General features: G+C 30.7%; 1 non-coding gene and 1 pseudogene across 1 annotated transcript; both read left to right on the top strand.

Annotated features, from left to right (window-relative positions):
* Positions 1-2,630: 2,630 nt before the first annotated feature.
* LOC149539550 (small nucleolar RNA snoR126) lies at positions 2,631-2,718 on the top strand. The gene has a single exon (XR_016356597.1). It is a non-coding gene; the product is annotated as a small nucleolar RNA snoR126 (small nucleolar RNA).
* A 3,474-nt stretch (positions 2,719-6,192) lies between these two features.
* Positions 6,193-9,454, top strand: LOC149539549 (protein NRT1/ PTR FAMILY 2.13-like; annotated as a pseudogene).
* Positions 9,455-11,628: the final 2,174 nt, after the last annotated feature.

The raw sequence follows: 11,628 nt of genomic DNA, 5'->3' as shown, positions 1-11,628 counted from the left end.
TTTCCTTCTTTCTATTATATTTTACAATTTTACTATGTCAACTTCTAAAACTAAAAGGCTAATTCTACTACTTGTGTTCAACTATACATGCATCCAACTTACACGCCCCAATATATTCAGATACACCACTGACTTGAAAGAAATGAAATACCATCACTACTCTTCAAAAACATAGCTTAAAAAAATGATCAAAAACCAACTCTATGAACAACTCCAACAATATTTATCTACAAACTACATAACAAAAGAACAATAGATGCATTCCATGGACTGCTACAAACTTCAATTGAGGTAAGTAATTTCAAATCTTTTGTCATTTTACTTTATCTTTTTATATTTCATGTTTTAAACCATACTAATACAAGCATATTGTAAATAGGTCATGGGAAATCTGACTATAGAAAATGCATATTCAAGTCCATTCCATGCTTTTTACCCAAAATGCAACTACAAATTTGAAAGCTATGAAACATTGAATGGAGAAAAAGGACACTGTAACCAATGCATTGAACATGTCTCATAAAAATATTCATTGTACCTGAAAGAAATTATCACAAATGATAGCCAACAACCAATTCATTGGGCTATTGAAAACAATATTGTATAACAATTACTTCCTGCTCTTAAAAACATAAATTATCAACAATATGTTGATGACAAATCAGCAGTAATAGTTATGCTCTAAGACATTTTAGCAACTGACACATACACTCTCAACTGATACAATACCATCACACATGCAGTTCTTATGAATCAATAAACTAGGCATCGAACAACAAAGGTACTTATTCTTTATACTTGCCTATTTTTAATTATAAAAATCAACTACTTCTTCCCTATTAACTGTCATTTACAATGCACTAATAATGTTACCAATTTTGCAGGTATCACATTTGGGCAGCAAAAAAAATACACCTCCCTATTACATTCAATGTAACAGTTTCTTATATACATCTTCCACTACATCAAAGTTTTGTACAGTCAAAATACCTCACTCAATTATATGTATATATACTGCTTCTAAAGTAACCATATGTGTATGTACATATTCAAGACAATAAGCTTTGTATTTTGAAAAAATACCTGGTTAAAGACTAAGTTAAAGACATTGTGAATTAAGCATTTAGAACATGCTTTCTTGACATTTAAAATTACTACAGTTCATCTTTTATTTGTCTACATGTTTCTTTGTACCTACAAAATTTACTAACGCTATTTTTTTAAAACAATGGATGATTTGTTTTCTATGATAATGTTGGTCAATATAACTTCTGTAGTTTAATTATTAATTGTTTTCAATTTTAGTTGATTGTGAATTGTGTCTGTGGATACTAATATCTATGGAAATCTTGTGGTTCTTTTTGTAAAGTTTAATAAGCTTTTAAGAGCTATTTCTATGGGTTGTTTATTTAAATGCAATGAGTTTTTTATAGTCCTATTTGTGTTGTAATAATAATGCCATTGATAAGCTACAATACCTTGCATATGTAATGTAGTAAAACATTTTATTTCTAAATTGATGATTAAATTCATATTAAAATGAACCTCTATGCATAATGATGCAAACTTATTTATTTCCAAGTCTACTAAATTCATGTTAAAATAAACACAACTGTAGGAGTCCATGTCCATGGCTCAATTTTTGCTGATTTGTAAAACCTGGGATGACATTTTTTGGCAGCTAAGTTTGATTTTTAGCTCTAACCTAGTTACTGCTTTCTTGCTTTGCATGCCCATGAACTCTTCTCATGGTGCAGCATGCTTGGAAATCATGGTTCGGATCTAATCTTCAATAAGGTTTCCATTACCTTGAAATTGAGCCTTGATTTAAAAAAATCAATTTCTATGATTACATTCTTCTGTAGGGGAAGAGAAGACTGCCACACTGAAAATAAGTATCTATTATGGATTAAGTGTTTTTTCAGCATTGTGAACAAGCAAAGAAACTACTAGTATCATAAATATTCCCATACTTATAGAAATGGATGCCCTTTTCCATATTTAGACACACTCTAATATAAGCTTTCACCAAAGGATCCTTTTACATATTTGATCCTCCCAAGCAATCTTCATCATTTTACATATATGTTTGCTTTTTTCTTCCCGCAATCTTTGGCCTTGGTATAGCTTAAGGCTCTTATTTTATTGTTATATATAGAATAAACCTTAAGATTCATTCTAATTTCTTTTAGCTGGATAAGCACTATTTATATCATTTAAGTTTTTAACATGCTTTGAACAAATTTTTGGAAATTGTACTTTTGTTCCTTATGCTAGATAACCATTTTTGGGATTTATAAGTAGTATTTGATGTTATAGAGTTTTGTTCTCTTTCAACTATAATTAAATGAAACACCATACTACCACAAACTTTAAAAATGTAGGGCAAAATTTATTAAAAAAATTGGATTTTATTTTTTCTTATTCTACTAATCTAGATTAAGGATTTCTGAATTTATTTTTTGTTGTATCTTCAAGTAGTCGAAACATTGTCTATACAAGGTTTTTTGTTAGTAATCTGCATTTAGCCTTCTTCTTTAAAGTTCAATATTTGTTCTTAGAGAAACTCAAAATGTTGTTTTCCACCAAAATGTTTTTGTGCACCGTTATTTTATCTGCAATAAATTTTGGGGCAATGATGATGAAACACATATCTCGATCCTCAATATTCATTAAAATGATTCTATGATGACTATGATTTATGCATGTCTGAGCCCCCTTTTGATTGAGAAATTCTGATTATTTGTTTGTGCATTTTTGTGTTAGGTCTAAACTCTTTGGAATGGTTTTCTTTCTCTACTAAAACAATTATTTTGAAATCTATGATATCATGTTGTTCATCATTTTGTTGTTCCAAGTAGATAAATGATTTAAGTGCTAATCCATAAATTTTCAGTGATTAGCAATGATTAGTTCTGCATGGGCCCCTTACATTTATTAACTGTTAACATTTGTGAATCAATTCACAATTTCGTACTAATTCTCTCATGTTCAATTTACAATTAACTGACTATTACCTAATTCCAACCCCTTCCCTCCATCCTCCACAATAATACAACTATCACACATATGGCAGGAACTATGACGCTTCGTGTCACTTGTATTAAATTGTGTATTTAGTAGAAATAAAGATTATGAAAATTATTTTTATTAAGTAAGATGGTATAGTAGTTAGAATATGCCAAAACTTAAAAAGCTCTAAAATTAGTTCCAAGAATATTATTTCAAGTGATAGTTATTAGCCATCATAATGAATGAATAGTACAGTTTTGTAGCAGTTGTGAATCTTGAATCTTACATTACTTAAATTCTTAGAAAGGTATTTTTACATTGAAATATGGTTACTCTTAAACATGATACACTAAGAAAAAAACTAAGTTTGGAAGAAGTAAATCAACTTTGACTATTTAACAGTTTTGACCTAATAATTAAGCTTTAGCATGTAATGCTTAAACTTGGATTGAAATATTTAATTAATGTTAGATAATAGACTATTATTGTAATAAGTACATATTAATTTTTTCAACCTTTTAATTAAGTATATTTAGTATTTAACTCCATCCAATATAAATCTTTTAAAAGAAGATTTCATTTAGGACATAGTTGATTTTAAAATCAATTTAACCTTCTTCTTGTAAAGTACAAAAGATTATTATGATGAAAATTAGTATTCAATATCATTCAAACAATAATGAAACATCAAGAAAATTAGAATTGAAGCCCTTTCTCTTTTAGTAAATTTCAACTACATTTTTTCTTTTATGTTTACATAATTATTTACTATTATTCCACAAATATAATAATATCTTTAGTCTGGAATATATCTTCTTTTGTTCTCAAAAATCCTAGTTGCAACTCCTATATACAATTTTCACAAAATTTATCTTTCAAGAAAACTTCTTCTTCCTTCTTACTTCTACATAGAACTTCTTAAACATCACATATTATTAAGATTTATTCATAAACTAAAAATACTAAATAGTCAAAACTAACCGATTCTTTGTAAACTTAAAATTTTTCTTTATAAATACAAAGTTTCTCTCTACAACACACAATTCAACACCATAAGTTATGGCTGAACCCAAAGAATGACCAAATATTAAGAAATGTTATATACTTCTTATTGTATTTGTGGTAGGCAATATACTATTGCAATCACTTCTCCTTATCTACTGATTAATCCATTTTATTTCAACCAATTAGATTTAAGCATTTTTGTTTCGAAATTTTATTTTTTATTTTTCTAATGTACACATGTGATATTTTTAATTTTTGAAATAAACGAAACAATTTTCTTTCAATTTCATTGGTTCATATACATGGGTGTTATAGGGGCAAAATTCAAGGAAACATGCCTTTATAGTGAGGCGATATTCTCGGAAACATAGATATATGAAAATTTGAAATACATAAAATATGTTTATTTAATTTGTATATTAAAATTGACTATGATTTAATAAAACAATTAGCACTACAAATGATATTTTCATATATAATGCATTAAAACATTCAAAATTTGAAAGAATTAAAAGTTTTTAAATAATTATTAATTAATTATAGTTTTCATAACTGTAAAGTACAACTTCAAAAAAAAAATCTTAGGTTCAATGTATGTTTAACTATTATGTAAAACTAATTATATGATTAAATTTTATTAAATTTTCTTTTACATTTATAAACAATCAATTTCAAATATTTATTCAAGATGCATTAAGTTCAAAAAATAATTTGCAATAGCTCTTTACTAATTATTTATTACTTAGATTAGTACTATTGCATTTTACTAGTTTAAGGCTTCAAAATAAGACTTACTTTTATCTTGATTCTTCTACTTTTCAAAAGTGTCATCAAATTCATTATGTTCTCTCTCTCTTTAATTATAATTTTCCTTCTCAAGTATAATTTTAGTAGAGAACCTTAATTTAATAGAAAGATAAAAAATAACTATCTATAGGTCTAGATAAGTGAACTTACCTTTATGTTTCTTACACAATTTTTTAATTTCAAATGATCAAATTCATTCTCTAAGATTTACTACCTATTGAAATTTCACAAATTTTATAAAAAAAATATTAATTATACTTTTCATAGGTCTAATTTAAAAATAATTCCAAACGTGTGTCAAAAGTTACTACATTGAGTACAACAAATAGGTAAGTTATAATTTCATTTGATAACACAAGAGTTTATCGATTTCTTATATATATATATATATATATATATATATAGTTGCATTAATTGATTTATCTAAACATTGAAATTTTTAGAACATCATGTAACCTATTCCTACTTATACCAACATGACTATCAAAGTAAATCATAAATATATAAAAGTAACGAAACCAAAAAGATTTCATTATTTTATCTTTCTTATCTATTATCCTATATTACAATTTCTATGTTAAAGTTTCTTATAGAATAGTATAAAAGCTATTGATCAAATTATAATAAATATTATTAGTCCTGCCATAAGGTAGAAGACTAAAGTTATCAATTACATGTAGAGGAATTAGTTTATAAGTTGGAATTTGCGCTCTACAAATAGTCTCATCTTATACTATAGTTTCTAAAATATAATGACGTCATTAATATAAATTAATATTTTTCTATTGGTTGCTGCTAATTTTTCCAGCGGTCTTTTCTTTTTTGGGTAGAGATATTACCTAAAAATTGTAGGAAGGCAATTGTCATCTTGCAAGAAAGCTATGTGTCTCCTGTAACAAATTTCAAGAAATGTAATGGCAGCAAAGGTAAACACTTGTTGAATGAAGTTTGTTTGCATGTAATGAAGTGTATTTTATTTCAACTGTTCCATACATAATCTCCCATGAAAGGAAAAGGTAAAAATGGAGAGACATTTTTAAGAGTTTTACCTCTGAACAGATTTCCTTCACTTTTCATCTGTCGATCATCAGTATGCCTTTCTGACGTCTTCAGCTATTCCATATTATTTTCTTGGTTTTGCTCTTTGTGCATCAATCTATCAGATTTCAGAACCAAGAATTGAATCTCTACTTCTAATTCCACATATTCCATATCGCCATATCACTATTGACTAGTTCACATTCTCATTATTAAATTTGCACAATTTTCATGCCTCCTTTCTTTTTGGGATTCTTTGTCCAACCCAAAAAGAAATACAAAGAGATGCATGCATATACTGAATGCCATAGCGATTGAGAAAAGACCAACATGGCTGGAGACCACACTCTTTCCTTAGAGGTTAATAGAAAGGAGAGCTCTGATGGCTATGTTAGAACTCGTAGCATTAGCCAGATGATTTATTCTATTCTCCATTTTCATTGCTTTTCTTCTACAAAAACTATAACAGATGTTGTTAACGTAGAGGAAGATTTAGAGAGAACCTAGTTGCTCATGCAAAGATTAAGAAGAAACGTGGAGGATGAAAGTCTTTTCCTTTCATTATTGGTACGTCAGAATAGAAGGGTTATAATTATTCAATTACTTGAGATAATTTCTTTTTGATGTGTTTAATTCTGGACTAGCGTATGCATGCAGGAAATGAGCTATGTGCTGCAGCAGCAATAGTAGGCCTGGCTACAAATATGATTGTTTATTTGATTACCAAGTTCAACATAAAAAACATTGAAGCCACTCATATCATCAATATCTCTAATGGAGGGAATGATCTCTCTCCATTAGTTGGGGCATTTCTTGCAGATGCATATCTTGGCTGCTATTGGGCTATTTTCGTTGGTTCATTACTCTCCTTTTCTGTAAGTAATCCATTATTTTAATTACATGGCCTTGAGCTTTTATTTGTTACACTCTGATCTATAATTTCCCATGCACATATTTGATATTTTATCTCTACTACTTTTGAAAAGCATCAATGTCTTTAATTGTACCACCTATAAGTTTTTATGGGTTTACATCTAATTCAAATAATTGTTTTGTTTTTTAAGTCATGTATATAATTTTATCTCGACATTTCAACATACCCAAAATTTGTATTGAAACAAACTTCCAAATATCTTTCAAGTCTAATAAAATATTGTTTACTTTTTTGAGCATGGAAATTGAGCTGGATTTAACTTCAGGATTGTACCATATAAGTAGTTTTTTCTTTTCTTCCCAATTTGTAAGTAATTGGGTGTGTGTTTTATTTCAGGCAATGATCATTCAAATGTTGATGGCCATTATAGACTCCTTGACACCACCTCCATGTGGGCTCCAATTACAAGCTTTGGGAACATGTATTGCTCCCACGAAGAATCAATATGCCATTCTGTATCACTATTTTGCCTTAACAATTGCAGCATCGGCAGGGATAAGATATAATTCAGGGACTTTTGGAGCAAACCAGTTTGAAAAGGGTAGTGCAAAAGGAATGAGACAGATTCAGAGTTACTTGAACTTTTATTATTGTTTTCTATTTGTTTCACTCGTTTTAGCCTCCACTCTAATTGTGTACATTTAATCCAGTGTAAGCTGGGCATTAGGGTTTGGGCTGTGTGTGCTGCTGACAGTAAGATCAATGATTTTTTTTTTCTGTGGGATAAAGCTGTACAATCATGTCCTTCCAGAGGGCAGCCCCTTCACAGGGCTTGCCCAAGTCATAGCAGCCTACCTCAGAAAAAGGCATTTTCCATTGCCATCCAATGAAGAAGAGTTATACAAGAGAGGAAAAATTGAGTCAGGGCTTCTCCTTGCACATCTGCTGAGGTATTATTCTCGGACCTCTACTTTGCAATAGATTCAAATATTTTTAATAGAAATTAATTTAAAACATCTTTAAGTCTTCTAAACTTTGATAATAATTAATCTCGATTTTGACCCATTAGTCCGGTGTAAACTTTAAGACAATATTATCTTTATTTTTATTTAATAAATATGCAATCCAAGACAGGTAATGAAAAAAGTCAGGCACGTCCCTATTAAAGTATGCAATTCTGCAGACCCCAAATATCCTTACCCTAAAAATAATAGGACGCTTAGAAAGATAAGGTAGGTGTCAATTTTGAACAAAGGCATCTTATTTTATCCATTGTTGAAGTTCAATATATGGGCCATGCATGCATATTCATGGTTATCAGCTCAACGTTTTTCAATTAAATACAATTTGATGATTCCAATTTTCAAATGTTCAAATGGTTCCTGTAAACCAGATTACAGCGAAAAGATCAATATAATTAAAAAGTATGTTAACAATAAATTGAGAATTGGCAAAGTCTAGTGACGGTCTTGCAAGATAAATGTCCTTAGCAAGATTAGCAATGGTTAGAGGCACTCAGTAATAAGTGTTTTGATTATGTTAAAAGTTCTGAAGGGTATAATGATAACTATAGGTTTGTGAATATATTACTCATCTTTTGGTATTCTAGAATTTTGGTTAATTTTAATTATAGCAAAAATCTCAGTCTTCAGACTGGAAGGACTTAGATTTATGGTATTATGTATCAGCTGTATTATCTACTAATTTAATAAAAACAATAAATAATAATAATAACAACTCAACAATTCTATTTAAAATATAAGTGAAGAGTAGCAATCACTCACAAGTAGTTGTCTTATTAACACCTTGAAAAATTAGATTATTTTATTCTAATTCATTTCAGTTGAAAAATATTGAATATTCAATAGAGAGAGATTCACTTATAATAGACTACAATTTGCTAACAGGTTTCTCACCAAAGCAGCCATTAAAACACCAAAGGACTTCTCCTCAGATGGGCAAATAGACCAGAACCGATGGAGACTCTCCATAGTTTATCAAGTGGAACAACTTAAATCCATCATAAAAAAATTGACATTATGGTCCTGCACAGTCATCCCTGCCATTCTGTATTCCCAGCAAAGCACATTTTCAGTGTTGTAGGCGCTGAAAATGGATAGGCATTTGGGTTCCCATTTCCAAATACCACTGGCTTCTTACATTGTCTTCAATCTACTGGCCTCTGCAATAACATTTTCCATCTATGACAAAGTGGTGGTTCATTTAGCAGAGAGAAAGGGGATAACAATAACACAACTGAGAAGAATAGGGACAAGAATGGTTATTGGCACACTAGGAATGGGTGTTTCCACCATTGTTGAGAAAAAGTGTCTCAATGCCTGTGGTTGGTTCCTCAACATGTGATAATGGGGTTGGCAGAAGCATTTTTGAGCATAGGGAAAATTGATTTCTTTTATTCAAAATTTCGAGAAACAGTACAAAGCATAGCTACAGCTCTGGTGGCTACAGGACTTGCAGTGGGATACTACTTGAGCAGTTTTTTGATCTGTATCATTCACAAAAATAGTGATTGGCTTGCAAATAACATAAACCAAGGTCATCTTGATTACTTTTACGCTCTTCTCTGCATAATGGGGGTCTTGAATTTTGGTTTTTTCTTAGCATGTGCTCGCTGGGGTCTTGAATTTTGGTTGTTTCTTAGCATGTGTTCGCTGGTATAAATACAAGACAAAAATCTATGTCTTGTCCCCTTCTTGAAAATAAATGGAGTAGGTTTTCCTTGCTTTTCTAAATGGTATTATTCTTGCTACAAGTTGAAATCAACTTAAAATTGTATTGCAGTATATTTGTGAATTAGTTTTCCTTGCTTTTCTAAACGGTATTATTCTTGCTACAAGTTGAAATCAACTTGAAATTGTATTGCAGTATATTTGTGATCCATGAATTTGACTTAGAAATTACACATTGAATAATGATAACAATATTATAAGATCTTGTTAGGAATTTTTGCTATGTTTTACTATTTTTGTAATGATGTTTTACTGTTTTTGTATCCCCTTTTCCTTTAATTTGAATTTTAATAATTTCATTCAGATTTCTATAAGATTGTCTACTGTACACATTGTCTCGACAAAAATCAGAGTTTGATATAATCTCATATATTTATAACCTATAAACTAATTACTTTTTACTGTTAAAAATTTCATAGATCCATTTCTCATGAGTGAGAGAAATGAAAAACCTGACAAAGGCAGAATTAAACTAAAAGTAGTAATGCTAAATGCGTTCAACTCCTGACACATTTAAGCAACTAGAAGTAAAGTTTCCACTTAAATTCAAGCAAACAAAATTTATAACTTTCTTTAGCAATTAAAGCTTGTTAGTGCTCAGGGGCATGCCATTGATCGCATGTATTTTCATACTCCCCCAGCAAGGGCAAGGACTCAAGCAGCACGCAGCCCTTGTTGTTACTCGCAAACAAATTGGCTTTCTTATCAATTACTAAAATTAATGTATTATTCTAATACAACTAACTAGATTTCAGGCAAATACAAGTCATTATGTGACACTTGCCACGAATAAACATGAAAATTATAGAATATAAAATCGACATAATTCCCTCAATAGATAATTATTATTATTGTTGCATATCACTACATTTTGGCTCTATCTATTTCTTACAAGAGCTTGTCCATGAGTAGTATCCCATTTACATTATATGTACGAAACATGCTATGCATAGTTCATAGAAACCCCCCGGTGTTGAGGAAATGCCTACATTACTGAATAAGGTATACTATTTGCATGCTACTTTAAACCAAAATCAATTGGTAGAGCGCAATGGAATAAGATATATGTTAAGCTCTTGAGAGGCAAAGGAAGCTACTTATATCACCTCTGTTATTTGTTATTAGTGTCCTGTACCCGGACTTGGACCAGACGGCAGTTTATTTCTCAATATTTTTCCTGATGATCTCCAGCTGTTCTTAACACCGCCATCATTAATAAAAGCATGACCAACTCCTGGGCTCGGCCCTGAAGGCAGTTTGTTCTTACAAGAGCTTGTATATGATCTACGAAACATGCTCTGCATAGTTCATAGAAAGCCCCCCGTGTTGAGCAAATGTTTACATCGCTAATGAATATGGTATAATATTTACAGGCTACTTCAACCCAACAGGGGAATAAGATACTGTACTATATATCAACACTGCTATTTCTTATTAGTGTCCTGTACCCGGACTTGGACCAGAAGGCAGTTTATTTCTCAATATATTTCCTGATGATCTCCAGCTGCTCTTGACACCACCATCGTTAATATATGCATGACCAACTCCTGGGCTTGGCCCTGAAGGCAGTTTGTTTTTCAACGTGTTTGCAGATCTCTCGTTTAGAACTAGGTGTTCGTGTTCGTGTAGGGAATGAAGGGGTTTAGATAAATGCTTGTGCTTGTGCTTTACCATTCTACGCGCATCTGCAATCTCAATATTAGAGACTATTGTGATGAGGAGGAAGAGCATCAACGATGTTTTCAAGGCCATATAATTTCTTCCACACATTGCCATTGCAAGAGATCGCAGCCAAAGTAGAATTCAATGAATCTGGTAAAGATAATGTTGAATGTTTTTATTGCGTCTAAATAATATGCAAATTAAGAGAGCAGATGAGAAATAATTTCTCATCTGGTGCTCAGTGAAGTTGTGTACAAAGAAACGAAGGCATCGGTCTGATATATATAGACAGAGAGAGAGGAAAAATATGTTGACTCATATGTTTTGCAGGCGCATGCAGTTACGTTTATGATGAAATGTTGGAAAGTGTAACCGCGTGAAGGAAAGTGTAACCAAGTCTTGTGTGCAGGAGTAATGCGCAAGCTTTGGCGTTTTACCAGACAATTTCTCTCATAAATTCAAATACTCAAATTCAGCCAC

The sequence above is a fragment of the Cupressus sempervirens genome, chromosome 9 (genome assembly GCF_028749045.1).
Source record: "Cupressus sempervirens isolate cs-2001-9-10 chromosome 9, ASM2874904v1, whole genome shotgun sequence".
NCBI lineage: Eukaryota > Viridiplantae > Streptophyta > Pinopsida > Cupressales > Cupressaceae > Cupressus > Cupressus sempervirens.
The sequence above is the reverse complement of the archived record's forward strand: the minus strand, read 5'-3'. Positions and strand labels throughout refer to the sequence as shown.